At 39.6% G+C, this 26,844-nt stretch overlaps 1 protein-coding gene across 1 annotated transcript in view; it reads right to left on the bottom strand.

The window, feature by feature from the left end:
- POLA1 (DNA polymerase alpha 1, catalytic subunit) overlaps window positions 1-26,844 on the bottom strand; it is a 308,487-nt gene that overhangs the window by 220,043 nt on the left and 61,600 nt on the right. The gene's annotated exons all lie outside the window — the stretch shown is intronic.

Genomic DNA, 26,844 nt, shown 5'->3' on the forward strand with positions numbered 1-26,844 from the left:
GTTAGTCAAAGGAAACAGTAATCTTCCCAAGATCCCAAAAGGCAAATATCCACTTCCTACTGTACTCCAGTTGGTGGTGAACCGCATACTGTGTGTTATCGTCTGGTTGCTTACACGATGCTTCACCGAACTTCAAATAGATGCTTTTATAAATGACAGTAGGTCTCAGGCATAAAACCGTAAATGAGCATTTTAAAAGAGCTCAGAGGCAATTTCAGTTTCAAGAAAATTTAAGGCTGTACGCACCTGGGAAAACCTTGTCTATTAATACTGCACAACCTCAAAGACTTTACCCTGCAGTTACCAGGGTCATTTGGTTGACAATCAATTTTAAAAATATTTTAAGCACACATAAAAAAACAAAATACTTAGGTATATTTAAATTAATATCAATCCTACAGAATTTTAAGAGATATATACATTCTAATCTTTAAAGCCACAGAATTTTCCATACCTCTGTCCACTGTTACACTCAGTCACACACGCGTATCTACCAATGTTTGTGCTGGATTTTGACCTGGCAAAAATGTATTATCCAAGAAACATAAAATCTTAAGATTAAACGCAATAGTCAAGAGAGGTGGAAGAAACCTGAACATCATTCAAAGGACAAACAAACAAAACGTGGTACATACACACATAAGATGGAATGTTATTCAGCCTTTAAAAGGATGGAAATCCTGTCACATGCTCTAACACAGATGAGCCTTGAAGCCATTATGAAAAGAGAAATAATCCAGTCACAAAAAGACAAATACTGGATGATTCCACTTCTATGACATATCTGAAGTAGTCAAATTCATAGAAACAGAAAGCAGAACAGTGGTTAGGAGCCAGGAAGAGGGGAAAAGGGAGAGTTGCTATTCAATGTATATAGAGTTTCAGTCATGCAAAATGAGAAACTTCATAGCAGCATTGTCCACAATAGCTAAATCGTGGAAGGAGCCGAGATGCCCTTCAACAGATGACTGGATTAAGAAGACGTGGTCCATATCTACAATGGAATATTACTCAGCCATCAAAAAGAACGATTTCTCAACATTTGCTGCAACATGGACAGGACTGGAGGAGATAATGCTAAGTGAAATAAGTCAAGCAGAGAAAGACAATTATCATATGGTTTCACTCATTTATGGAACATAGGAAGTAGGAAGATCGGTAGGAGAAGAAAGAGAAGAAGAAAGGGGGGGTAAACAGAAGGGGGAATGAACCATAAGAGACTATGGACTCTGGGAAACAAACTGAGGGCTTCAGAGGGTGAGGGAATGGAATAGGCTGGTGATGGGTATTAAGGAGGGCACATATTGCGTGGTGCACTGGGTGTTATACGCAAGTAATGAACCATGGAACTTTACATCAAAAACTAGGGATGTACTGTATGGTGACTAACATAATATAATAAAAAAATATTATTAAAAAAATGAGAAACTTCCGGAGATCTATCACATAACAACATGAATATACTTAACACCACTGAGCTGTATGCTTAAAAATAGTACGGTAAATTTTATGCATTTTTATGCATAATAAAATAAACCACAATAAAACCTAACACAAAGAAGCTTTCAAAAATCAAAAAAATTAAAGACTACAAAAGTGTATGCCTTGAAAAAATATATTTACCTAATACTTTCTTTGCATTGCATCTTAACAAGAACATATGACACAAAGAGAAAGCTGAATATTACAGTCCTTTCTGAAATAATACAATCTCAGCATTCAAGTAATTTGGCCCTACATATCAAGGCTAGTTGCTCAAAATGTTTTTGGTATAAATAAAACTTAACAATACATTTTCCCTGCGAGCAGACTATTTCCTAAATATTCATAGAGTAAGGAGGCTTACAAAGTTATTTTGGCCAAACCTTTTTAAATTGCATTTCATCCTTCAGAGTAGTGGTCTACCTTGGCTGAAACCAAACATAAAAAACCAAGCAGACATAAGTTGTACTGTACAAACGTCTGCCTATTAATAGGGCTGGTTTTACAGTACGCCTTGAAAAAGCTTGGGATTCAGCAAAACATACCTGAAAAAAGCCACATCTTCAGCACTGAATCTTAAGAATACTACCCATCAATAACTGAAATAAAGAACTCCTATGAAGTATCAATTCCCAAGGATTACACAAAAGACTTGCCTGTGTTTGAAGGAAAAGCAACTTTGGGTAAGAATGGAATGAAGGAGGAAATACAGTTTCAGCTTGTCTCAGGCCTAGATCACTTTCATTCACAATTTCAAAATCATACTCTTGCTGGTTAAGTTGTGTTGTCATTTGTTTGTATTTAAATAGTTTCCAGGTGCCCAATTTCCCTATATCGCATTACTGGCTGCCACAATTCTCAACTGCAAATTTATTAAATGTCATAAGCACTTGAGAAAATAAGAAATAATCATGTAAAAATACAGTGAGGATAAACCAAAGCAGTTTCTCCATCAGAAAATGAGGCCTCGCACTCTGTGACAATCGCTCTAGGGAAGTTGACAGTCATCAACAGCAAATAGAAATCTGTCCTCAACCTATATTACAGAAAATATTTAAGTACAGTTTTGTAAGCTCCAGACTATCCACAGATCTATAACAAGGCTGAGACAGGCACAAACTACTGTCTTTTTCACAGGCTTTGCTACAGTTTGCAGCTTCTCCTGAATAGTTTTTCAGCTCTTACCCAATTTAGGAAAAGAAAGGGGAAAACAAAGCTATATAAATCAGATCCACCCAACTAGGCTGGGCAAAAGATAGAGGAGGGAAGAGAAAATAGCCTTTAAAAAGACCGTGCATGCAATAATTATGTTTTCCTACTTTACCCCCTTCCTTCCCCGTGCATTACATTGTCAGCATGAGTCTTCCAGATGACTTTTAAGTGGCAATAAGAGAGTAAGCATTCTGTTAACTGGGTAAAAGGTGGACAAAATAAATAGCTCAGACTTTCCAAAGACTATGGAACAGCTGAAGTTACTTAATACAAATGATAAAACCTGCTTGGACTATAGACCCAACAACTGCATTATTTCAGTGGCAGAGTCATTTTCTTACATGATGATTCAGTATTTTCTAAACACTGCCGTGGTGTTCTACAGCAGTTACCAGAATGATAAGATCCAATCAGCTCTGGTGTGGGAGGGCAGACCCCTGGGTTTTAGATCAGTTCTGATTCTGGTTCAGTTGGACCCTAGGGACTTCTACTTTTTCATTTATAGAACGAGGGGGTTGGACTAAGGTTCCTTTCAGCCTAAATGAGATGAGTCCAGAAATCAAAAGCTTAGTAATCTTTGAAAACATCATCCATGTATTCCACCTCTATGATCCTCACTTTTACCTTGCAGAGCTCTACACTGTACACATTAACTCAACACATGGACAAGAGTAAACAGACCTATTCCTCTCTCTGGCTTCACTACTCAAAGGGCCTTCAGGCTCTACGTGTAATGCTCCTATTGAAGGCCACAAAGCCCCTGGTTTCATAAATTCCAAAGATTAAAAGGGGAAGCAAAGCCCTCTTAAGGCACCAGGCTTACTGCTCTAACTCAAAATACATGCAGTGAGACCCTAGGCCTTGAAAGCATCAGAATCATCCCCATAAAGTTCACTCCCTGTGTGTCATAACTGTTTTAAATCACTCTAATAATGCATTTGCATGCTCTAGATTCTGGCTGGTAAACTGATATGACTCAAAAGGGGTAAAATTAATATGGCTGCAAAAGAATATCCACTGTAAAATTCCACAGATGCTTTCTCTAAAACATATTAACCCACCTGGCACACAGGGCAGCAACCCTTTGGGCCGCACACTGCCCAGCATGGACCTCAGTTAACATCTCTATGACACAAGCTACAGACACCCGCTGGGAGCAGCAGCACAACGGTGATTTCATGAGTTCTTCACTTCAACTATCGAGTGCCAGGCAACAAAACTAAGGACAAACCAGAACATTAAAAAACACAAACTGAAGAATTTTTTCAGGACCCTGACTCCAAATTTTTCCAAAGGCATTTCCTAATAACAGGTTTTATAAACAGGAAAAAAAAAAGAAAGAATGCCACTTCGTTTAAAATTTGAGCAGTAAAAGTTGGTGCTTATCACCTAATACATTAAATAATAGACATGGTGTGATTACATCTGTTTAAAATCCCACTAGTTATCTAACAAATGAACAGTTAAACCTCTTGCTTTCAAGATAATACCAAGTTGCATGAAAGAATCCCAACGCACTTTATACACTACATGTCATTAACTCCCATAAATCCTTGACAAGTGTGGCAAAAAGCCAATGCTCCAAATATCATAAATGGGGAGAGCAGCACAAAACAATGACAAGACATGTCAGAAATCATTCGGCAAAGAGCCCTAAGAAAGCAAGCTTGGGCTCCCAAGCCAGCTTTCTAACTTGATTTGGAAGCTACCTTTAAATAGCTTAAGGGCAAGGGATCAGAGTTCATAATGATGAAAAATCATTTCAGCCCAAGGTATATAAGCCCAAAGAGAATGTGACAGTAGGAGTTCAGTGACACCCTCCCAGGAGGATTAAATATTGATGCTACACTTAGGGGGAGACACCAGGCAAGTACAGAAGCCCAGAGTCCAGAACTCTCAAACAAAAGGTGAAATCAACCCTCCACCCCTTTGAAAGCTACAATGAAAGCACATCCAGCATGCACCAAATCTTCTGCTTGGCTTTTTAAACACTTCTGAGATACACTTGGCAAGCCAAAATTTTCTCCTGATTTTGTTTACTAAAAAACAAATACTTGTCCTATTAGCATTGCTGTGGAGGAGGGGGCAGCCTGGGACACCAGGCTAGGCTGTAAGACGGCATCAAGTGGGGCAATGGGCCACTGCCAGGCTGACGTACAACAGGTGAAAGAAAGTGAAGCAGGGAGGGCCGGGCTGGGCTGGGCCCGGATTAACAGCATTGACCCTTCCAACGATGCACACATGGGGGCTTACTACATGTTTTGTGATAATCCTACATATTCCACTCAGAATCACAGTACCAGCCTACAGTTGGAAGGGACTTTAGAGGTCATCTAGCCTAACCTCTGATTCAAAGAAGGCTTCTCTTTTCTATTATATACTTGCAATGGTCTGGAAGTTTCTGTTTGAATTTTTCCACTACCTGAAAGGGCAACTCCACTACTTAGTAGAGCTAATTAGCAGAAAGAAAGAAAATTTCTGTCAGTTAACTACATCTCTACTTTCTGGAGCTACCCAGGCTAAATCTCAACCCTTTCTTTACATGACAGTCCAATATTACAAAACATAAATGTAAGACTTGTCTATTACATTTCATTTGCAGTATGGGCCCATTCTACTTGCCTACAAAGTCTCTAAGATGCTGATTAGATCATTCATTCATGAATTGAAGAAGTATGTGTTATCTACCATTTAAGAAAGGAAAAGATGAACAACAACAATAAGCAGCTAACCTTTACAGATCCTTTACTAAGGGCCAAGAATTATTCTCAGTGCTTTATACTTAGTAACTCATTTAATCTTCCAAACAAACATGTGAGGTAAGTGTTCTGCTGATTTCTATTTTAGAGATGAAGGAACTGAGGCAGAGAGACGTTAGGTAACTACCCAAAGCCACATGGCTAACTCCAGAAGAAATGCTCTCAGCACTCTGGCTCCTGTGCTTAAAGAGCCCACAGTCTGGCTGGAAAGAACTAACAGCCAACCCTCTCAACTTTGTGACATACCTGCAAATCTGCTAACTGCATGTTTTGTTTTCATCTAAGTCTCTACAAATAATATTTATCAGGACAGGGTCACTGAGCCTCACCACATGATAAAAGAAGTGTCCCTACCAGTTGATAACAATCTACTAATAAAACCTCTCTAGGGTATAGCTGTTGGGAAACTAGAGATTCCCCCAATTCTAAACAGATTCAGTTCACACTGGCTTGACGGGGCCATAATGATATTATGAGAAACATTTTCAAGTGTTGCGATAGAATCAAATTATATATCTTATCTAGTAAAACCTATCAAAAATGGAAACCTAAAATTGGCCTATCTTGTTTCTTCTGTTGGTTTTAAAAGTAATAGCTAATGTGGTGACATTTCCAAAACAATGAGGTTAGGTTACGAGTAAGTTTTATTTTCCTATATTTTCTAAGAATGCTCCAATGAACATGCACTAATTGTACTATCATGAAAAAATGCAACAAAAACTCTTAGAGTTTTTGAAATTGCTGATATCCAACTACTTTCGATTTTCAAGATTAGCACTTTCGTGTGGTTCCACCCAATATTAAGCCTAAAAGGAAAAACAAAATTAACTATACTTCCTGTTCTTGGTGAACCAATACTGATCCTTAACCCTCACTATAAAATGCTGAAAAACAACTGCTGAGCAATTTTTTTTAGAATTGCATTACATAGCTTCCTAGTCTATAATTTCCTCGAGTTCACCTTCTAGAAAACAGAATCGACGCTGTCTTTGGTCTTCTAGACTGAAACCCTCAAGAAAATCCTGACATGGTTATATATAATTTGCATCTCAAATACAAGAGTTATGCTTTTTGATGACTGCTATTTCTGCCCTGAAAAAAGCACTGAAAGATTCAACACCTTTCAATGTATGAGGTGCTACAGAGTCCCACCATCAGGCCAAGGGCCATGTTCAAGTGCTACTTTACACTGTGTTTATTAGAGAGTGAGACTGTGTGAAACATCCTGACTCATCTTTGATTCTTGACACCCTCCATACAATTCCCATCTTCCCGTGATGAGAAAGACCTGAAATCAGTTTGCCCCAGGAAGGGGAGGTGGTCTCCAAGTCTGGCAGATTCTGGAACACCTATTATCCAGGATTCCTCGAGACTGCCAATAGTTATTTCATAATTGCATTATTCTTCATGGAGCACACAGCAAGAGTGAGACACAGTTTAAGAATTACAAATACCGCCAGCATTCTGGGTGAGATGGAATGCATCTGGCTAGAAGATGGAATTTATAAAAGAAACTTAAGTTACGAAATTTTTTTCACTTATCTTGGGCTGTGATCTACACTTAATGATTTCTCTGCAATTTTTGCTGTTGTTGAGGTGAGGAGGAAGCTTTTTAACCAACAAAAATGAATCCCCTTCTATCTCCTTCCCAAAAAACCAATATGAATTAATCACAGGAAGACTTCAAGTTCTGTTGCCCCATGGCAAAACATTTTTATTGAATGACAGTTATGTGCTAAGCTGGAATTAGAAACCCCTCTGCCCTCAAGTTAGAAAAAGGGGGTGAGGAGAGTTCAAAATTAAGAAAAGAAAAAGCTGGGGCGCCTGGCTGGCTCAGTGGAAAGAGCATGTGACTTTCAATCTCAGGGTCTTGAGTTTGAGCCCCACGTTGGGTGTAGAGATTACGTAAATAAACAGACAAACAAACTTTTAAAAAGTAAAGAAAAAGCTGTAGAAATACAAGATACTTCATTTACCAAAACCAAAAAAATTTGTTACCCACATGCATTCAGATTGCTGGCTAGAAAAGAAAGACCGCCAAGGTTGTGACAATGTATGGTTTTTCTTCAGCTTTACCCCTAAAAAAACAGCATCCCATACCTCTCTGGCCAAGTCTTGGCCATCAATGACCAAAGAATCCATGAACTCATAGTAGGACTATTCTATGAATGTGGACATCGTTCTCTAACCTCCAGGTAATTTCCTCCTTTTTAAAAAACATATCTTAATCATATGGTAATGAATTTCTCTACAGGTCATTGTCTTTCCTTTTCTTCCACCACACTCCCGACTCAGACTCTGATCAGAAACCATGGTCTGACTCACTTTTGGATCCTCAGGACTCAACACTGCACCTGGCACATAGCAGGCCACATAGCTGAACTGAATTTGGCCCATCTACAGTTTTAAGAAAGAGATCTCTATTGAAGTTTAGTAACAAAAAAGCTATCACAGCCTTTCTAGTGGATGGACCACCAGGTATTTTACTTACCAAACATAAGAAGATAAATACTCTTGGTGCCTGTGTTTCCTGTATTTCAGAAGAGCAGGACAGCTGTAAGCTGCCATATTCATTTGAGCCACTTATAAGTAAACAGACCTTGGCAATTTTCTCAATCCCTTTGAGACTTTTTTCTCATTTGTAAAAAGAGATAATATCCTGTACCCACAGGGTTGTGGGAGATTAAATGAAATAGAGTAAGTACTGTATGTGGATAGCAGGCATCCAGCCAGAGCCATTTCCTAGCTCCCTCCTTCATCCAACCAGGCCGTCCTTATCAATCACATGATTGCTATTTCATGTTTTCTGGTATTGCACAGGTCGCACCAATGCACTGCAGTCTGAATCTAATGAGAAGCTCTCTCATCTCCTCCACACCCCATTCCCTCCTCCACTTCATCAAAGCCTTCCACCAACCACCAATGCCAGGAGCTCACAACTTTGGCTTCTTGGGTTCGACAGTTCTTTCCTTCTGCCTCCCCGCACTTAGTTCTTTCGGCGACCGCTTTCAAAAAGAAAACTCTGAGGCTAAGTGGAAGATGGCAGAGCTCCTGACTCCAGGAGATTCCTTAGGACCCAAGCTATAGCAGGATTCGATTCAGGGAGTAAGGAAACAAGGTGCCTTGGAAGGAAGCTCTACCCTTTGCATCACATGAGCACTGAGCACCTCAGCTTCATTTTCTGGAAGACAATAACAGGCAGCAAAACGAAAACCCAGAAGCCCATTACCAAACCTGTAAATAGAAGGCAACGTGAGACTGGAAAGTACCAACGGCCAACTTCCATCGACACAGCCAATGAAGCCCTGTGCCAGCATGCATTTCACTTAAATCCCCCAAACTAATTAGTTCCAAGGAAAGATGTCACCTGACATGATTAAGAAAGAACAGGAGCAAAAAGCTAAGGGTAATTCAGACGCAGAATGAAGAAAGAGCAGCAGGAAAAAACCTCCCAATTCTGCTACATCTGCAACATAAAATTAATTGAAAAACTGGAGACCCTCGATGTTACAGAACACGCAGAAAAATTAGAGTGACTCAAACAGGAGGCAATATGCAGCATTAACGACAGCATGACTGGGTGGCTTCAGCAAATAAAAGGGACACACGCAAGAGGCCAAAGATAGGGTGCAGGGACAGATGATGCGTGCTCACTCTCCCTTTTTCCATGCAAGAAACTAATTACAACACAGGTTCACTTCATTCCGCTGCATGTAAAAGAATAAAGCACTGTTTCTGGGCAACAAACACTTCAGGAGCTTAATATTCACTGTGCAGAATCCTAAAAAGTCAGTGAATGTCTTGGAATTTCACCACACAAACTTGCGTCACCACACTCTTTTGTGTCAGACTGTTTCATTATCCTCAAGGCTTAGCATAATTGGAGCCTCGGTCTAAAAATAGGCTGTTTTTTTCCTATGCAATCTGATTGGTAAATAAAAGTTAGGGGAGTTTTTATCCCCTTCATTTGTTTTCAACAACTGCTAGGTTCTGCTCATCAAGCAAAGATTACTGAATACATTTTTCTGGACCTATTTGTTTATTCTGCTTACAGCAAACACTCTACGACCTTCGCCATTATAACAGACAATGAGAACCACATTCAAGCTACACAAAGAAATGCGCCAGAACCATCCCAGTTTCAGCTGTGGCGGATGGCACCACCACCAATTATGCCACAAAACACACACGACAGAAGGAAGTATTCCCCCTCATCCCTGTCTTTCCACGTGGGCTTCCCGACCTGGTCCTCGTCCTTAAGAATTTCATTCCTAGGGCCACAGTGATTATGACCACTCAAATTCCCTCACGTTTGGCGTCACAGGACTGTGGGAGTAAAAGGAGTGTCCAATGCATGGAAAATCTACAGCGGCAGCAAGTACTAACCAACCCAGAATGGTATCTGTTAATCAGCACACAACCTTTCAAACCAAAATGGCTCCAAGCACTGTGAGGACGTAACACTATTTTCTCCCCTCTCAGATGCCTGTTGCATACACAAACCTGCAAGAAAACACAGGCAATGTACACTGGGGGCAGTTATGAATGCTCAAGACTGCCTGGATTTGAATTATGGCTCTGTCATTCACTAGCCCGGCCACCCTCGGCAAGCTACGGACATCTCCCCGTTTCAGTTCTCTCATCTATAAAATGGAGATCAGAGCATAAAAGCTCGTGCTAACTTGCCTCACAATCAGGCAAATTCAGATCTAACTCAAGATCGAGGATTGGCCCCAGCCTCCACCCAGCCCCCATGTACAGGAAGAGGCTAAGCTTTCACTGAGGGGGTGGGTGAGGAGTAGGCAGGATGTTAGGAACTAGCTCATGACCATTTAGATTTTGTCAGTTAAGTACGTTACCATACATCTAATAAACATAGACATTTTTTCCTCCATGCCACCTGCCACATACACACACACACACAGCAACTAGAAAACAAATTGAAAGACTTTTTCATAAACCCCACAGTAACATGACTCTGACATTTTACACAAATGGAACAAGTTGTTGTTTTTAATTCAGCATATATATGTTGTAGTAGGTTTCTGCTGTTAGGATAAAGTGCTTAGAACAGCATCTGGCGAGCATTAAATGTTTAATATATCTTAACTAATATTACTATTATCCCTAATTGAGCTGTGTATCTAATTATGTACTATTTACCTACAGAGGGGAAAGTGAGAGCAGATCCTCATCCTCTTTGGAAGTTCACAATAACTGTCACCCAACCTAAGGGCCAGTCACATGTGCCATGATGTACTGAGTGGGGGAGGGGGAACCAACATACTCGAAACCGAAGAAGAATAAATCAGGACTCATTAGCGTAGGACCTAACTACAACCGTATTTTTTCTCTCTAATAAATACCTCCCAATATAATTGACAGTGATTCAATATTATGGTTTGTACAGGCTCCTAGAAGAAAGAATGAGATGCCCCATACTGCAAACGAGGCCCCACGTGTGACTAGAGCAGCAATCTCCATTTTAAGAATAGCAAAGGGGTGCAGGTAAACCTGTTTGCTCCTATGAGTTGGTCTTCCCTCTCTGCACGTGAATTTAGTGCAAAAACCAAAGCATAGAACACATGCACTGATTCAGAGGACCCTAATAAAAATGAGTACTTTTTGAAGTTTATTTAATTTTTTAGTAGTCTCTATGCACAATGTGGGGCTCAAACCCACGATCCTGAGATCAAGAGTCGAGATCAAGAGTCGTATGCTCTTCTGAGTGAGCCAGCCAGGTGCCTCCAAAATGAGCATTTTAAAAAAACTGATTTAAATAATTGTACTTCAAAGGGCAAAATTTCCTCTCATGTCCCTTTATCTATGGCCATGTCTCCTGTGCCCATCCCAAGTCCCACTCCAAAAATAAGTAAGAGAGAGATAGCTCTTCACTTTCTAATTCTGAAGTAAAGTGATTTTAGAAAATAAATACCAAAATCCCCTCAGCCTTCCACAGTTCTGCAATAATAAATATAAGGCTACAGATGTGCAAGGGGCCCACAAGTGATCAACCCAGCTCCTTTCACCAAAACTAGTTCCACGTGGCTCCAAGTCATTTCTCATCTCCAAATTTCAAGATGAAAAAAGCATTTAATCCAAACTTGCTTTAAACTTCAAACTTGCTTTTCAATTTTGTTTCTCTTACGGTTCTCTGCATGTCAGATTGACCTAATCACCTGCACTCACAGCCCACAGGATTTGGAAACTCATTTCATCAGTGTTCACCTTTCTTCAATAATCTGAAAAGTGAAGTTCAAAAACCAAAGGGATGAAGCATACAAGACAGATGGAAAGCAGGTAGCTGAATTCATGCAACAAGTACCTACTACACACCAATATCTGAGCTAGGGGCTGTATGCGTATGGCTGAGTAAAACAAACTCCCTACCCTAATAGAGCTCATGGCCTAAAGCAGATGATGAATAAATACATGAAAACAAGTAAGTCAGGGAATGCAAAATGATGAGTGCCAAAATGGGAACAAAATGGTGCTGAGCAAGAAAAGAACACGACAGAGGAAACTGTCACACATATACAAAAAGACAAGTACAGGAAGGTCTACTTTTCATAATAGTGAAATACCAACAATAACCTAAAAGACCATCTACTAGAGAAATGGAAAAATAAACTACAGAATGTTCCTGTGATGGGATAGTAGAGAGCAGTTCAAATGAATGATCAGATCTATATGTTTCAACACAGAGTTCATAAAGACAATGGTGAGAGGAAAAAAAGCAAGTTGCAAACTCAAATATGATGCATCATTTACATCAATTAAATGAGCACATTCAAGAGTAACAAAAGCATACAAAAAGGAAAGAGACATACCAACTTTACAATAGTTGCCTCTGGAGAGGAAAGGAGGAGACTGGGGAAGGGAACACAGAGGACACTAATTATCTGTAAGGCTTTCTTTTATTCAAAGAAAATATGAAGCAATTATGACAAAATCTTAAATGCTCTGGGAGATGGCCACATGAATATGTTATTTTACTCTACAAAAAATAATGGGAAAAAAGAAAAAGAACTTTAATTTACAAATGAAAGCTGGAGGTGGGGTGGATGAACCTATTTAGGTAGGAGTCAGGGAAGGCCTCACCAATAAGGTGCAATATAAGCTGAGACCTGAAGACAGAGAGAATCATGCAACGCTGCACCAAGCCTGGGAAGGAACTTTCCAGGCAGAGGGACCCAGATGCAAAAGGGCCCTATGGAGGGACAGAATTGAATGTATGGAACTGAAAGAAAATGGTGGTCAGGGCGTGAGGGGGTGAGCAAAAGTAGGGGAGGGGAGGGCAGCAGGTCGATAGCACAAAAGACAACTGGAGAAGTGAGGGAAACCAAACAGGACCTTGGAAGCCAAGGTGAACCAAGATGGGAAGCTGCTGGAAACGACATGCTGCAATCACACTTTAAAAATAGAGATAAGCTACTGTGTGCAGAATGGATTAGAGGGGGCAAGAGTACAAGGGAGACACCGAAGGGAGGCTGCTGAGGTGATCCTGGCCAGAGAGGATAGCAGTCTGAGCTGAATATTCTAAATGTAAAGTTGGCAGGATTTACTAATAAGTTGATCTCAGGACTGGGGTAAGAAGACAACTACTTTGGAAATATTACAAAAATACTTGGTGCTTGCCACTTTGTGCCACTACTAGATACCATAAAGGACATGAAAAAAAAAAACACTCTGGGCCCTGAATCTATTTCATAAAACTGAATAAACTTTTCAGCTCATAAGACTAAATAAATGTAAATATAAACTAACAACATTAAGTTAAAGAGTGAGGCAGGTCAGGTTAAATAGGTCAGGGAGAATGAGTTTTGAGGAAGACTGGAAATGACAGCACAGAAATTAGTGATGTAGGTGGATGAGACCTGAAAAACAGAAGAAACAAAGTTAAAAAACAATTTGACCAACACCATACAATTGGGCTTTATTACAGTAGACCAGTGAGCATTTCAGTGACAGAAAAACATTGAAGGGGGTAAGAGGGGCTCTGAAGAGAGGGTAGACATGCCAGCATAAGGTGTTTGGTTTTTAGCCAACATTTGCTGAATACTTATTACGTATAAAACACTGTATCAAGGCATGGACAAACATCATCTCATTTAATCAACAACTTCATTGGATAGTTACCATTGCTAAAAATGAGGAAGCCGAGGCTCAGGGAGGTTAAGCAAGTACTCAGTGGGTCCCCGGCTCAGGGAGAGGCAGAGCTGGGTTACACTCACTGGGGCTTTACCTGGAAAGCTAGTGGGGAGGAGGTGGTAGGTAGAGGGGGTAAGAGCAGGGAGTGCAAGGCCCCCAGGCCTAGGCCTGGATTCCAGAACTGCCACTTAGTTGAACTGTTTTACAAGTTACTTCTCTGTGCCTCAAATCCCCCATCCATAAACTGGGGAGAATTACAATCTCTACCTACAGCAATTCTGCTCGCCACCATCACTGCATTCAAAAAGCACCAGCAGAGTCTGTGATCACCTCTGCATCCCAAAATTGAATGGAAATTTTTCAAAACTATTTATTTTCAGTCTCTTTTTGACAGTCATCCACCACCTCCCTGAGAAGCTCCTCACTGGCTTCCTTGACACCACATCTTCCTCCCTTTTCTCCTTCTCTGGTGGCTCTTCTACAGCAAACTTTGTAAGTCCGTCCCCCTCCTCTAAGCCACTCCATGCTGGAAATCCTGGAAAACTGGGCCCTACACCCACTTCTTGTTCTGTTCTCTCCTCTTCCAAAGTAATCTCATCCATATCCATGGCTCAATTACTTCAACACACCAGTGACTCCTGCATTTCTAACCTGCTAAGTTAACATGTCCAAAATCAACTGCTCATCTTTCCCCCTCCCAGCCCCAAATCCAGTCATCTTTCAGTGTTCTTCATCTCAGTGAAAAACAACCCATCCATCTGCCTGCACGAGTCAGCCATGCAGGAGTAGGAACTGTTCTGGAGTTGTCCTTGATGCTTTCCCCATTCTAAGTCCTACATCCAATCTACCACGAGGTTTTGCTGACATTTTTCTTTTACATGTCTGTCATATCTGTATCTTTCCCCATCACCTGTCAGCCATCACACCAGCCAAGCAACCACCATCACTTGCTCGGAATACATTAATAGGAGCCTACTAATTCGTTTCCCTCATCTACTCCAAATATACAGCTCAGAGGAAGGTGCCAAGCCCCTACCTGTGTTGGGCATGGTGCCGGTGTGCTGGGGATTTAGTGTTCGATAAGTGTTCAAGGACCAATATACAATAGTATATTGTTAAGGTGCTTTGTAACTGGAGCATGTGGTAGGAATCCTCATTATCTGGCACCCTCTGACAAGTGAATACACAGAGGCTCAGAATGACTAACTTGCTCAAAGCCATACAAAGCAAACAAGCAAGTGGGTGAGCATGGCACCCTTGGCTTCCAGTCCAGGCTTTCTCCAGCACATGCTCCAGCTTTTCTGTGTGCATTTTGCTCCCACAGACGATCTTTTCTCTTGTTTACTAGTAAGGAATCACGAGTTTGGCCTCCTAAGCTCTAGCTCTAGTTTTACTGGAATCGTTACCTAAGGCTTTCGTCTCAAGCCTGCAGGTCACAAGCAATGTCATTTGTCTCCATTTCCCTCCATGGTACACACTCAGCAAATATTACTTGAAGAATTTCTGGCTATGAGGCAAGAATCAGTAATTCAATTAAATATATTCATCCACTCTAAGCCAATCTTCCACAAACAAGTTATTTTTCTTGCCCTATCAGGACATCATTAAGAAAGAAATACACGAATTTTCCCTGTAATACAATTATCAGCTGTCTATCGCACCATGCCAGGCAGTCCAACTTAAATAGGAACATACACCCTACCCTGTTGGCCAGTGCACTGAAATATTACATGTGGCCTTAAGAACAATGCACATTATTAATAGCCCATGAGCTTATCCCTCTCCCCAAGTGCCCCCTCCCCAACCCTCCTCCTCCCTGCCTGCAGAAGGCACACCACCCTCCTGCACAGGGCTGAAAATATAGTCTGTGGTTAAGTCAGGAGGGGCGAATAGCCCCTGAAACAAATATAGCCAAATGTCTGACACTCCAAATTATGACCGAAATCTCTGTTCCATTCCCGTCCCACTCGACTCCTAGCCCTAAGGGAAGAAATCTCATCCCTAGCCTCAAAATTTAGCCACAGATTTTTGTTCAATGTGGAATAAAGCCAATAAAAAGAGGTAGTAGAAAACTAACCCCAAACATGTAAAGAAGAATTAGTAATTCCAGACACCACACAAAAATCATTTCTGGAAATCATTCATGCTTTGTTGTTCTTTTCAAAATGCAAGTAGAGACTTCAGTTACTTTGTATTTCATCTTGCTTTTTAAGAGTGAGGGAATTTTCATTTCCCCCTCTGTTTACCGCCCCCCTTCATTTATCCCTTCCTTCTCCGGGAAACCATCTGAGGGTTTTAGAGGGGAGGGGGGTAGACGGATGGGTTAGCCCGGTGATGGGTATTAAGTAGGGCACGTATTGCATGGAGCACTGGGTGCTATAGGCAAACAATAAATCATAGAACACTACATCAAAAACTAATGATGTACTGTATGGTCACTAACATATCATTAAAAAAAAAGAGTAAGGGAATTTTCAAAGAAAAATTTTAAATTTTTCTGAGACTCCAATACGTTCAAATTTAAAAGGGACATAAGCCAATTAAATAAAAAAATCAGTAACAAAAATGAATCAAGGACAGGCATACAACCCGACACTGGCACTAAATTTCAAAGTAGGTACAAGATCTCTAAAACGATGACCACAGGGCTCAGGAATCCCTGGCTTAAAATCAAACAGCTTCTCAACACAAACACATACATAAAGCCATTCTTCTCCCTGCCTTCCAAAACTCCCACAACTTACCAAACTCAGCTCACTGTAATTTAACACAGTATTTATAATATGGCAAATTGACACAGGCTCACACTGACTACTGAAAGGATGAAAGACAAACAGAAGGCACTAATTCTATTAGTCTTCCCTCAGTTAACCAAGCTTGAGCTATAAAAAACCCAATCAGCTTGTTTTGTTTTTAAATTTCAGATGGACGTGTCTCTAAAGGGTCTGACTGTACTGCTGTGAAAAGTACGCTCAAGCCACCAGACGGTGCGGGCTGCTGAAAGCAGGTTCTTCCAATTAGCAATAAATACACCCAGCATGGCTTAGGCAAGGAGACAGTGCAGTGACATCTTGTACACCATCAGGTTCAAACACTGGGGCAGCTGAACCATCTGGGGGATGGGAAACCTGCAAGACTGCCAAGCACAACCTTGTCACCCATAAATCTATTACCTGGGCAGATGAGGAAAGGGTGAGTTGGAAAAAAGATCAATATTTCGGTTAGCAGTGATCCTTTCTCTTCAATCCATCTAAATCTGCAATTTGTGAAAAGAGGGGAAGAAGGATGTGGGAGAAAAAAATAAAGTTATATGGTATTTTCCCCTTTCCTTAAGAGTAGTATTATCCAGGAAATTACCTATGCAGACTGACTGTAAAACCAGACAATTAAACCTTACACCAATTTCTATGCCACTGGTGAATAGTGGTTAATAACTTCACACTTTTCTTTTTGTCTCTTAACAAGGAGGGAATGGCACTTTCGAAATCATTACTGCTCTGTCATCTTGGTTCCGTGCCAAAGCAAGGAGCTTTAGAACACCTGTCAAACAACACGCAACTTGTGAAAAAGAAACATACACCAAAACAGGTTTATATAAAATGTTCACATATGTAGAAACAGGATTGCGTTGGGGTTAGAAGAAAGTCAGTTTCTGGTGAGGGCTGGGGAAGAAAGGAGATTTCCAGGACTCGCTTACGTGAGTCAAGTTAGAGTTATGAAACTCTCTCTGTCTCAGCAGAGATCAGCAGAGCTGACACAACGTCAATCTCACAGCATTTATCTCTTCATCCTTAGCCACATCCCCAGTGGTTTCAGTAATTAAACAGGTAAAATTTAATAGGTGAAAATACCATCCCTGCCTTCTCAAATATGAGTGCCTAGTAAAAAAGTACCAAGTACCCTTTTTCCTGTTCTGAGTACCCAAGCCATTCTTGTAAACTCAAAATAGGTCTAAATATCAAGATCCTATTTTAAAAAATGCATCTCCTCCACCTCCACCCACCCATAACTACTAGGCCAGTGTGATCCCAGAGTTAGAGCAAACCAGCATCCACTTTGTTGGGCACAGGGTTAGGGGCTAGGAGGAACAGCAAGACATACAGAGTGATCCCTCACAAACTGAAGGGAAGTGCAGACTAGAGAATATTGAAATCATGTGAGGCTGTAGGCTTTTGTTTTGTTTGTTAGCAAAAGGAAAACTTTTAAGTATTCACACTAATTTATGCAGACCCATTCTGAAATCTAGTAGTAAAACGCCCAACGTGTGAGTTAAAAAAAGGCATTAATTCACATTGAGACTAAGGAAATTCAACCTTTCTTTAAAAAAAATAAATAAACCCTGGCACTTTTCAGGTTAGTACTGAGAAGATTCTGAAAGATGGGAGAGGCCAACCCACACAGCCTCAGGACCACCTGTTACTGCCGCTGGCACCCGGTGAGGGGGGGTATATAATGTGTGTGGAGGAGGGGGGCAGGGTGCTCCTTCTTGATAAACGCTTGTAGGATCAGCACGAACAGGGCCTTCCTTGGATTTTCCAAAGCTCGCCTAAGACAAAGATGAGGCGACCATCCCAAACTTCAGGCAACGTAAATGGGATAAAGAACAAAGTCCATCAGTATCTCCTTGTTGAAGCTTTGTCCTGTTACACTCACAGACCCCCAACCCATTTCACAGGCAGGTCTTGACCTCATTCATCGCCCTCTTCCCGGCTACCTCTAACAGAAAGCGCCTTCTGTCCTCCTAAACCTACACATACCCTCCAATGTTCAGCACTGTAAGAGCACACACAGGTGGATGTCCACACCTCTTGGAGGTGCTAGTTTCCAACTATTAAGAAGGAAGGATACGGGCATTCTGAATTTATTTTTAAAAGTCTAAAGTTCTGCTACCATCTGTCATCATACAACACTATTACAATAGCACTGACTGTATTCCCTATGTTGTACCTGTCATTCCCGTGCCTTACTGTGTGGTGACACATGGGAGCTACACTTGCAGTGAGCACAGCATAAAATATAAACTTGTTGAATCACTATGTTGTACACCAGAAACTAATGTAACATTGTGTGTCAACTATACTCAGATTCAAACAAAAAGTCTAAAGTTTTGGGTATTTTGAAAGAAATATTATGCCAGTGTTTTCAAGTATATCAATTCAAACCAGGCATAAATGTAATCCACTTATTTATTTGTATAAACGCAACACTGTGTTAATAAAGTATGAATTATTCTATATACTTGAAATCTCTTGTCATCGCATTTCTCTCAAATTACTGAAAGTCTATGTTATCATAATTCAGACCAGGCTTCCATGGGGTATTTCCAAATTAGTGCTTCTTATTCTTATATTTACCAACACTACTTTCATCGACTTTCAGAAAGGATACAGAGAAATGAACAAGCAAATGTTGATGTTAACTAGTCAAAGTTCATCAATATAAAAGATCTGCAGTTAAGATGCCACTTACTTGACCAGAAATAGGTGTTTCTACAGAACTTAAGGGTATATGAAAAGAACTGAGGCTCCAAAATAACTATTAACTAATACTATGAAGAATTTCAACTCATTCCATTTGAATCACCACAGATTCTGAATTAGTAGGCGTGAATTAATAACGCTGAATAGCATTACCAGTTTTGAAGAACTGCAAAGAATTTAGAACCCAAGCACCCCTGAAATACAATAAAAAGGGAATAAAAAGTGTCTCCGACTTAGAATTTTACAATGTAAACAACTTTTAAAAGGGTAAGTAGCCTGTAATCACTGAAAAAGGATATTGCTTCTTTTTAACATAAAATATATTCTGCCAAAATATATAAAACCTTCATCTCAGCCTTAAAAGAAATTCTCTTCTTATATTAAAGAAATCAAAATGTTATTAGGTCAGCTGAAGTTAAAAGTAGTCTTAATGGTGGCTATGAGAATTCTGGAGAAAGAAATAGAACTCTTCCCTCCTACCACCCCCCCCCCCAGTTTCCATGGGTCTGATCTGGCAAGAAAATTCTTCACACTGCCATATTTTAGGTGACAGAAGCACACATTTTTAAGGCAAAAGTTTCCCTTCAACCTACAGAAGAAGAAGGCAGGAAGGAAACATTGAGAACCAGCAGTTCTTCACCCTTTTTGTATCAGGTTCCCCTTTGAGAATCAGGTTCCCCTTTGAGAACTCTTAAATGCTATGCACGTTCTCCCCCCAAAATGAACACATGTGCACAAACACACAATATGTTGCATACAACCTCAGAGGATTCACAGGCCTCTCCTGCCTTTCACCTGGGTTGACAGAAGTTCTCCTATGAAAATCTAAGCCAAGGAGAACTTCAAACCCTCTATATGTCCAAAAGATCATTCTCCTTCCTTACTACCTTTACTATAATTGCCTCTATTTTCACCTACTATGACTGACAGTGTTAGAAAGGAGTGACTTTCCTATTATTCATGACTCTCTTTTAGACCAGAGGTCCACAAACTTTTTTCTGTAAAAGACCAGAAAGTATGTATTTTAAGCTTTGTGGGTCATTTAGTTTCTGCAGTAACTACTCAACTCTGCTGTGCTTAACAGCAATGCAGGCCCAATAAAATTTTATTCACAAAAAACAGGCAGTGGGTCAGTTAGCCCATGGGTCACAGTTTGCTGATCCCTGGAACAGAGGAACAGGTTCAACAACTCCATAAGGAAGCAAATAGATAAATACAATTAGGTTCCTAACTTATAGCATCCCTAAAAAATAATTTCCAGGAGGATTAAAGATCTAAATAAGAAAAGAAACTGAAAGCTAGGCAGTCTGTGTCATTGGAGGAGGGAAAAGATTTCTTAAGGAAAAAAAAATCAAATTATTTGGCATTAAAATAAAAAACCTCTACACAATCAAAGACCAGAAATAAAGTTAAAGGAAAAGCCACGGACTAAAAAATATTTGCAACGTAAACGACCAAAGATTAGCCTTTGAAAACATAAGAACAAACAGCAAGAGACAAGCGACCCAAAGAAAGGGGGCATATCACAGCAACTTCATGACGTGTCTCCAAAGGCAAGAGAAACAAAAGAAAAAATGAACTTTTGGGACTTCATCAAGATAAAAAGTTTCTGCACAGCCAAGGAAACAGTCATCAAAACAAAGAGGCAACCCACAGAACGGGAGAAGATATTTGCAAATGAAACTACAGATAAAAGGCTGGTATCCAAGATCTATAAAGAACTCCTCAAACTCAATACACGAAAAACAAATAATCAAATCAATACATGGGCAGAAGATATGAACAGACACTTTTCCAATGAAGACATATGAATGGCTAACAGACACATGAAAAAATGTTCAAAATCATTAGCCATCAAGGAAATTCAAATCAAAACCACATTGAGATACCACCTTACGCCAGTTAGAATGGCAAAAATTGACAAGGCAAGAAGCAACAAATGTTAGAGAGGATGTGGAGAAAGGGGAACCCTCTTACACTGTTGGTGGGAATGCAAGTTGGTACAGCCACTCTGGAAAACAGTATGGAAGTTCTTTAAAAAGTTAAAAATAGAGTTACACCACGACCCAGCAATTGCACTACTGAGTATTTACCCCAAAGATACAGACGTAGTGAAGAGAAGGGCCACATACACCCCAATGTTCATAGCAGCAATGTCCACAATAGCCAAACTGTGGAAGGAGCCGAGATGCCCTTCAACAGATGACTGGATAAAGAAGATGTGGTCCATATATACAATGGAATATGACTCAGCCATCAGAAAGAACAATTACCCACCATTTGCAGCAACATGGATGGGAGTGGAGGAGATTATGCTAAGTGAAATAAGTCAAGCAGAGAAAGACAACTATCATATGGTTTCACTCATTTGTGGAACATAAGGAACAGCAGGGAGATTGTTAGGAGAAGGAAGGGAAGAATGAAAGGGGGGTAAACAGAAGGGGGAATGAACCACGAGAGACTATGGGCTCTGGGAAACAAACTGAGGGCTTCAGAGGGGAGGGGGGTGGGGAATTGGGATAGGCCGGTGATGGGTATTAAGGAGGGCACGTATTGCATGGAGCACTGGGTGTTATATGCAAACAATGAATCATGGAACATTACATCAAAAACTAAGGATATACTGTATGGTGACTAACATGACATAATAAAAAAATTAAAAAAAGAAAGGGGGCATATATATACACATAGGCATGTCAGTCATGAAAACCAAAGAGTTCAAACAAATGAAAAGATGCTCAACTTAACTAGTATTCCAGAAATGCAAATTAAAAGCACTATGAGATACCATTTCACACTCATCTGGAGAAAACTAAAAATTCTGAGAAAAACAAGTGCTGAGGATATGGAACACTGAGGATTACTTAAGGAGTATGTTAACAAGTTCATAGTGAGTTTAAAATCCCTCAAAAGAAAAAGAAACAACAAATTCGAAGAGGCAAAACTGCATGTCAAAATCATTTCCGATTCTCTTCAGATTAACCTCAGATACTGTGACTGAGGGAGTCAAGTTTGGTGGTTCTACGGACACAGATATGAATCTAGCTATTTGAAAGAATTAGCTTGCTGTGATAAATTAAATGACTGCTATTATCAATAAAATGTCACAGAGTGCTTGTGGATGTGCAAATTGCACTCTTGGTAATATAGGAGAGAAAGAAACTCTTGCACATATGATACTATACTGTAGCACTGTTTATCAAGCAAAAGAACTACAGGGAATACTTGGAAACCTAAAAACATGGACAATGGAAGAACAAAAAATACACTGTGCTCTACTGATTCACTGAAATATTATACAAGAGGTAACATGAGTAAATCAAATCTAAAAATGCATCAACATAGATATACTTAAGAAGTAAAATATAAAGTAGGGTTTTCCCCCTACTTTTTCCCTCTTTACTTTTTTTTTTCAGCAAACAGCAAAAAAAATACGTATAGCATGACACATAAATGGTGAAAGCTTTTAATGCACCACAGGTATAGATAAACATTTGTTGTAAAAGCAAAAAAACATGGGCAAAAGGCACAATATGAACCCTGAGAGAGCAGTCACCTTTGAGGGAGAAAGAAATGAGAGAGGGTGGGAGGAACCAGTCTTTAGATGTCTCTATAATATTTTACTGCTTTTAATTATCTTTTAAAAACTACACTTTTTAAGAAAAAAGATTGGAAACGTGATGTTTTCTCTTATTTCCAGATAAAGATGAAAGTCTCCCTTAGCACTTAACTGTAAGAGTCTCCATATGCACGCATTCTCTTTAACCACGGACACCAACAGAGGCTACAGCCCTGTGTCCCGGGGGGCCATTCTGAAGGGCTTCTGACAGGTGCTAGCACAATGCCAAAAGATTCCCAGGAAGGCTCGCCCAGACTGCAATGTTTTCATGCAATGACTTGGATACATTTTCTAAGTGCACAAATTTCAGCTCCGAACACCACTGAAAGCTAGGCACTCTACAACTGGTTGGCAAAGACTCATGTCAGCCTACCCGGTGAGAAACTAACAACACATGGGCTCTACACCCAAATAAGAGAGCATACGTTCACTTTAAAATGCAACCAGAAATCCAGACCAAAATTCGTTTTATCAAGAGCACAGAAATAACAGAGTGCAATACTACTTATTCCATAAAGACAAATATTACCATTACACTAAGGATTATGCAATGAGTACGCTTGTAAGTAAAGAGCAAGTTTAAAATCCCTTTACAAAAAATTCAAAGGGGTGAAATTATATATCAAAATCATTTCAATTCTCTTTAGATTAGCTTGATACTGGAACTGAGTGAGTCATGTACTGTAGCCTCATGGCTAGATGTATGAATTTAGCTATGTGACAGAAGAATCTGCTTGCTATGACACATTCAGTGATTGTTCTTATCAATAAAAACTTACAGTTCAAAAACATCATCATTTTAAACACTAAACAGATTAGACTATTACGATCCTTTGGTCCAGCGTTAGCCTTTAACAGTTCCAAAATTAATCAAAGTCAAAAATTTGGGCAGATTTGTGTCACTAAATGGCCTTCACTATTGTTCACAGAATAAAACCCTTAATTGATTAATAATCTCAGGGTGTCTATCGCCATCTAGTGAACAATCACTTCAATTACCACACCAGTCAATTGACAACCTAGTCCGCCGTCTGGGTAGTTTAAAATTTAAGTCCACTTAGTGCTATCAACTTGCCCAGTATCTTTTTTTATGTCTCTCTATACATACATTGAGAACAAACACAAATACAGATGATATTTATATTGATTAACTCTCAAGTGTCCATAAACTAAGTTTCCATATTACTTCTCTGGAAACACTGACTTCATTATTTTTAAATAACTTGCACGTTATGAGGTCCCTCATACAATTCTTTAACCATTAACTAATTCCTCTACCACCGAGCAATTAAAAATCACAGAAGAGTTTAAAGTGTGAAAGATCACACCTGGGAAAAGACAATATTGATGTCCATTTGACACAACTATTAGCATTTTTATTATAAACCTGTTTATGAAAGTACAATTAGTAATTACCCTGAGTACTCTAGCAGCCATAATACATTTGATTACAGAAATTATTAGGTCACCAGAGCCAAACCTGCATGATTCCAACAAAACTGAGCACACACAAAATAGACTTAGAAACAAGAAAGGAGGGGGGCTTACAGCTTCAGACTGTGTATTAATCCATATTCAAATGTAAAATTTTATAATCTTTTCAGATGACATGCTACCAGGTCACCTTCTCATTCATTTCCACTTGAACCTTAATCTAATTTATCCTACAAGGACTTGAAAAGCAAACAACTTCTAAGATCTTCAGGTTACTGTATTATTTCGTCCATTCCATCTTCTTACAAAAAAGACAAGTGGGATAAGTTACAAAGGTATTCAAATCTCAGCCAACTGACTCTCATTTTACACTTCACCCCTCCTACCTGTTTAATAATCAAGAAACGTTTGAAATCACAAAGGCCTAACAGTATATATGGAAAATGTTAGTAAACCCAAAGACCGATTACCACAGAGAATATTTCTATCCACCAGTGCTAATAATTATCACCAATACTTTAACAATCAGTTTTATTTTAGGAAATAATTTCTGTAGGTGGCTTTGAATCTTCTTCTAGAATAAGATTTCCAGGGAGCGACTGTGTAATTATTATTTCTCATTAACCTCACATTACTTTCAAGGCCAACTTTCCACAGTTGTTATATTTTTTTATTTGTGAGAAGGAGCAAAGGGGAAAGAGACAAGGGGGAAAGGAGAAACCAAGAATTTAAATGACATACGATTATTTCTAGATTTGTTTGAAACTCTTTGTTTTTTAGTGGAGAGAGCAGAGGGTTTTTTTTATAGTTTATTAAGATTTGTTACTGCTATATTTTATACAACAGAGAAATTAAAATTGAGTTTAAAGGCCCTATTAAAGATTAAGCTAAACAAAAATATTGCCCTTAAAATACAATGGATTAGGGGAGTGGGGGAGATCGCTGGACAAATTTGGGGCTTATCATTATCAACAGTGCCCTTTTAAGCTTGTGGATTTCTGAGCCAATGCAGAAAATGTAACAACAGGGATTTCCCAACAGCAAGAGGCACTCTCCAAGGGAGTAAATTGTCAACTATTGCCTCTCGTGAGAAACTTAAGAGTAACCTTGATCCAATCTCAATAGTCAACCCATGTATTATCACCCAGTTGGGGCATAGTGAGTGCATTTCCTAATACAAAAATAAGATGGTATTCTATCAGAAGCCACTGGATACTTACACAGAAATAAAATTTAAATAATTTTAAAGTAAACTTAGCCTAAGAAACTGAAAACATCCTTCCCTCACTTCAACTAGCCCCTAAAATACCCGTATCTTCCCATGTAAAAAGGGCCTGTGGCTTGAGATGAGTATCAAAAAAGATGTCGTTCGAGGACTAAGAGGTAGAATATAAAGCAGAAGCACAGTCATGAAAGCCATGATGAGATGGGGCAGACAACCCTACTGTGGTAGAAGCCTTACAATCAGGAAAATATGGATTTCAATTCAAAACAGTCACTTGTTATACTTCACCTTTTTGAGTCTTAGCTTCCACGTTCTGCAAAATGGGAATGTTATGAACCATATCAATGAATTCTCGTGGGGTATCAATGAAGAAATTCATCTGGAAGCTTCTCATACATTGCAGGTGTTTAACACGCATTTTACCCCTCCTCACTGTGCCCTAAGCCAAGTCTGTGAGACAGGGCTGTCAACAGAAGAGTGACTCTGGACATCCTATTTGTTTCATGGCAGCCAGATCGCCACTGACCAGTATAAGAGGCACGAGCCACATGTGGATAATTTAAGTTTAATTTAATTATAATTAAATAAAACTCAAAATCCAGGTCCTCCACAAGTTGACACTAGCCAGAGAGCAAACGCTCACCAGCCACCTGGGCCTACTGTGTTATGTAGAGAACATTTTTACCATCTCAAGGTCCACCAAACAGTGCTGGTCTAGACTCTAAAGGAGAGGTCAGGAAACATGTTTTCTGAAAAAGGCCAGATGGCTAATATTTTAGGCTTTGCAGGCCATGCAAGTTTCCACCCAGACTACTCAATTCTGCTATCATAATGCAAAAGCAGCCACAGGCAAAACATAAACAAATAAGTATGGCCATATTCCAATAAAACTTTATTTACAAAAATAGATGGCTGCCTGAATTTGGCCCATGGGCCATAGTTTTGCCAACCCCTACACAACAGTATTCTGATTTCAGACCCTCAAAATGAGCATTCTGCCCATAACCATGAATTAATTACCTCCTTAAGACTGAGTAGTCTCAAATCTACTGAGGGGAATCAATAGTTTACTGGAGTGAAATGGAATCTGGTATTTAACATAACTATTCTTTTACAAATTAAGAAAAACCCATGCATGTGGGGCTAAAGCAGGTAAAGCTTATAGTGTTTAGAAAGTGATAGCATCTCAAATCTGTTTGGTATCTGGCTCATCTTTCTAAAGCCAGTAACTCTCAATCTGTAACTTCATTGCTCATCTATTCCTGGAATTGTGGACTTCTACATACAACTGCCTAGTTAATATGCCTAGAGATCTATTACAAATCTCAAAGTCAAAAAAGAACTCCTAATCCCTCTCTCCCAGATTTCTCCATTTTAGTAAATGGGTCCATAAGCTAACCAGCTGTAGGACTAAAATGGAAGCATCCTCTTTGACTTCTTCCTTTCCCTCACACTCCAACCTAATAAAATCAGCAACCAAAC

This window comes from Ursus maritimus (genome assembly GCF_017311325.1).
Source record: "Ursus maritimus isolate PB19 chromosome X unlocalized genomic scaffold, ASM1731132v1 scaffold_X1, whole genome shotgun sequence".
In the NCBI taxonomy this organism is placed as follows: domain Eukaryota; kingdom Metazoa; phylum Chordata; class Mammalia; order Carnivora; family Ursidae; genus Ursus; species Ursus maritimus.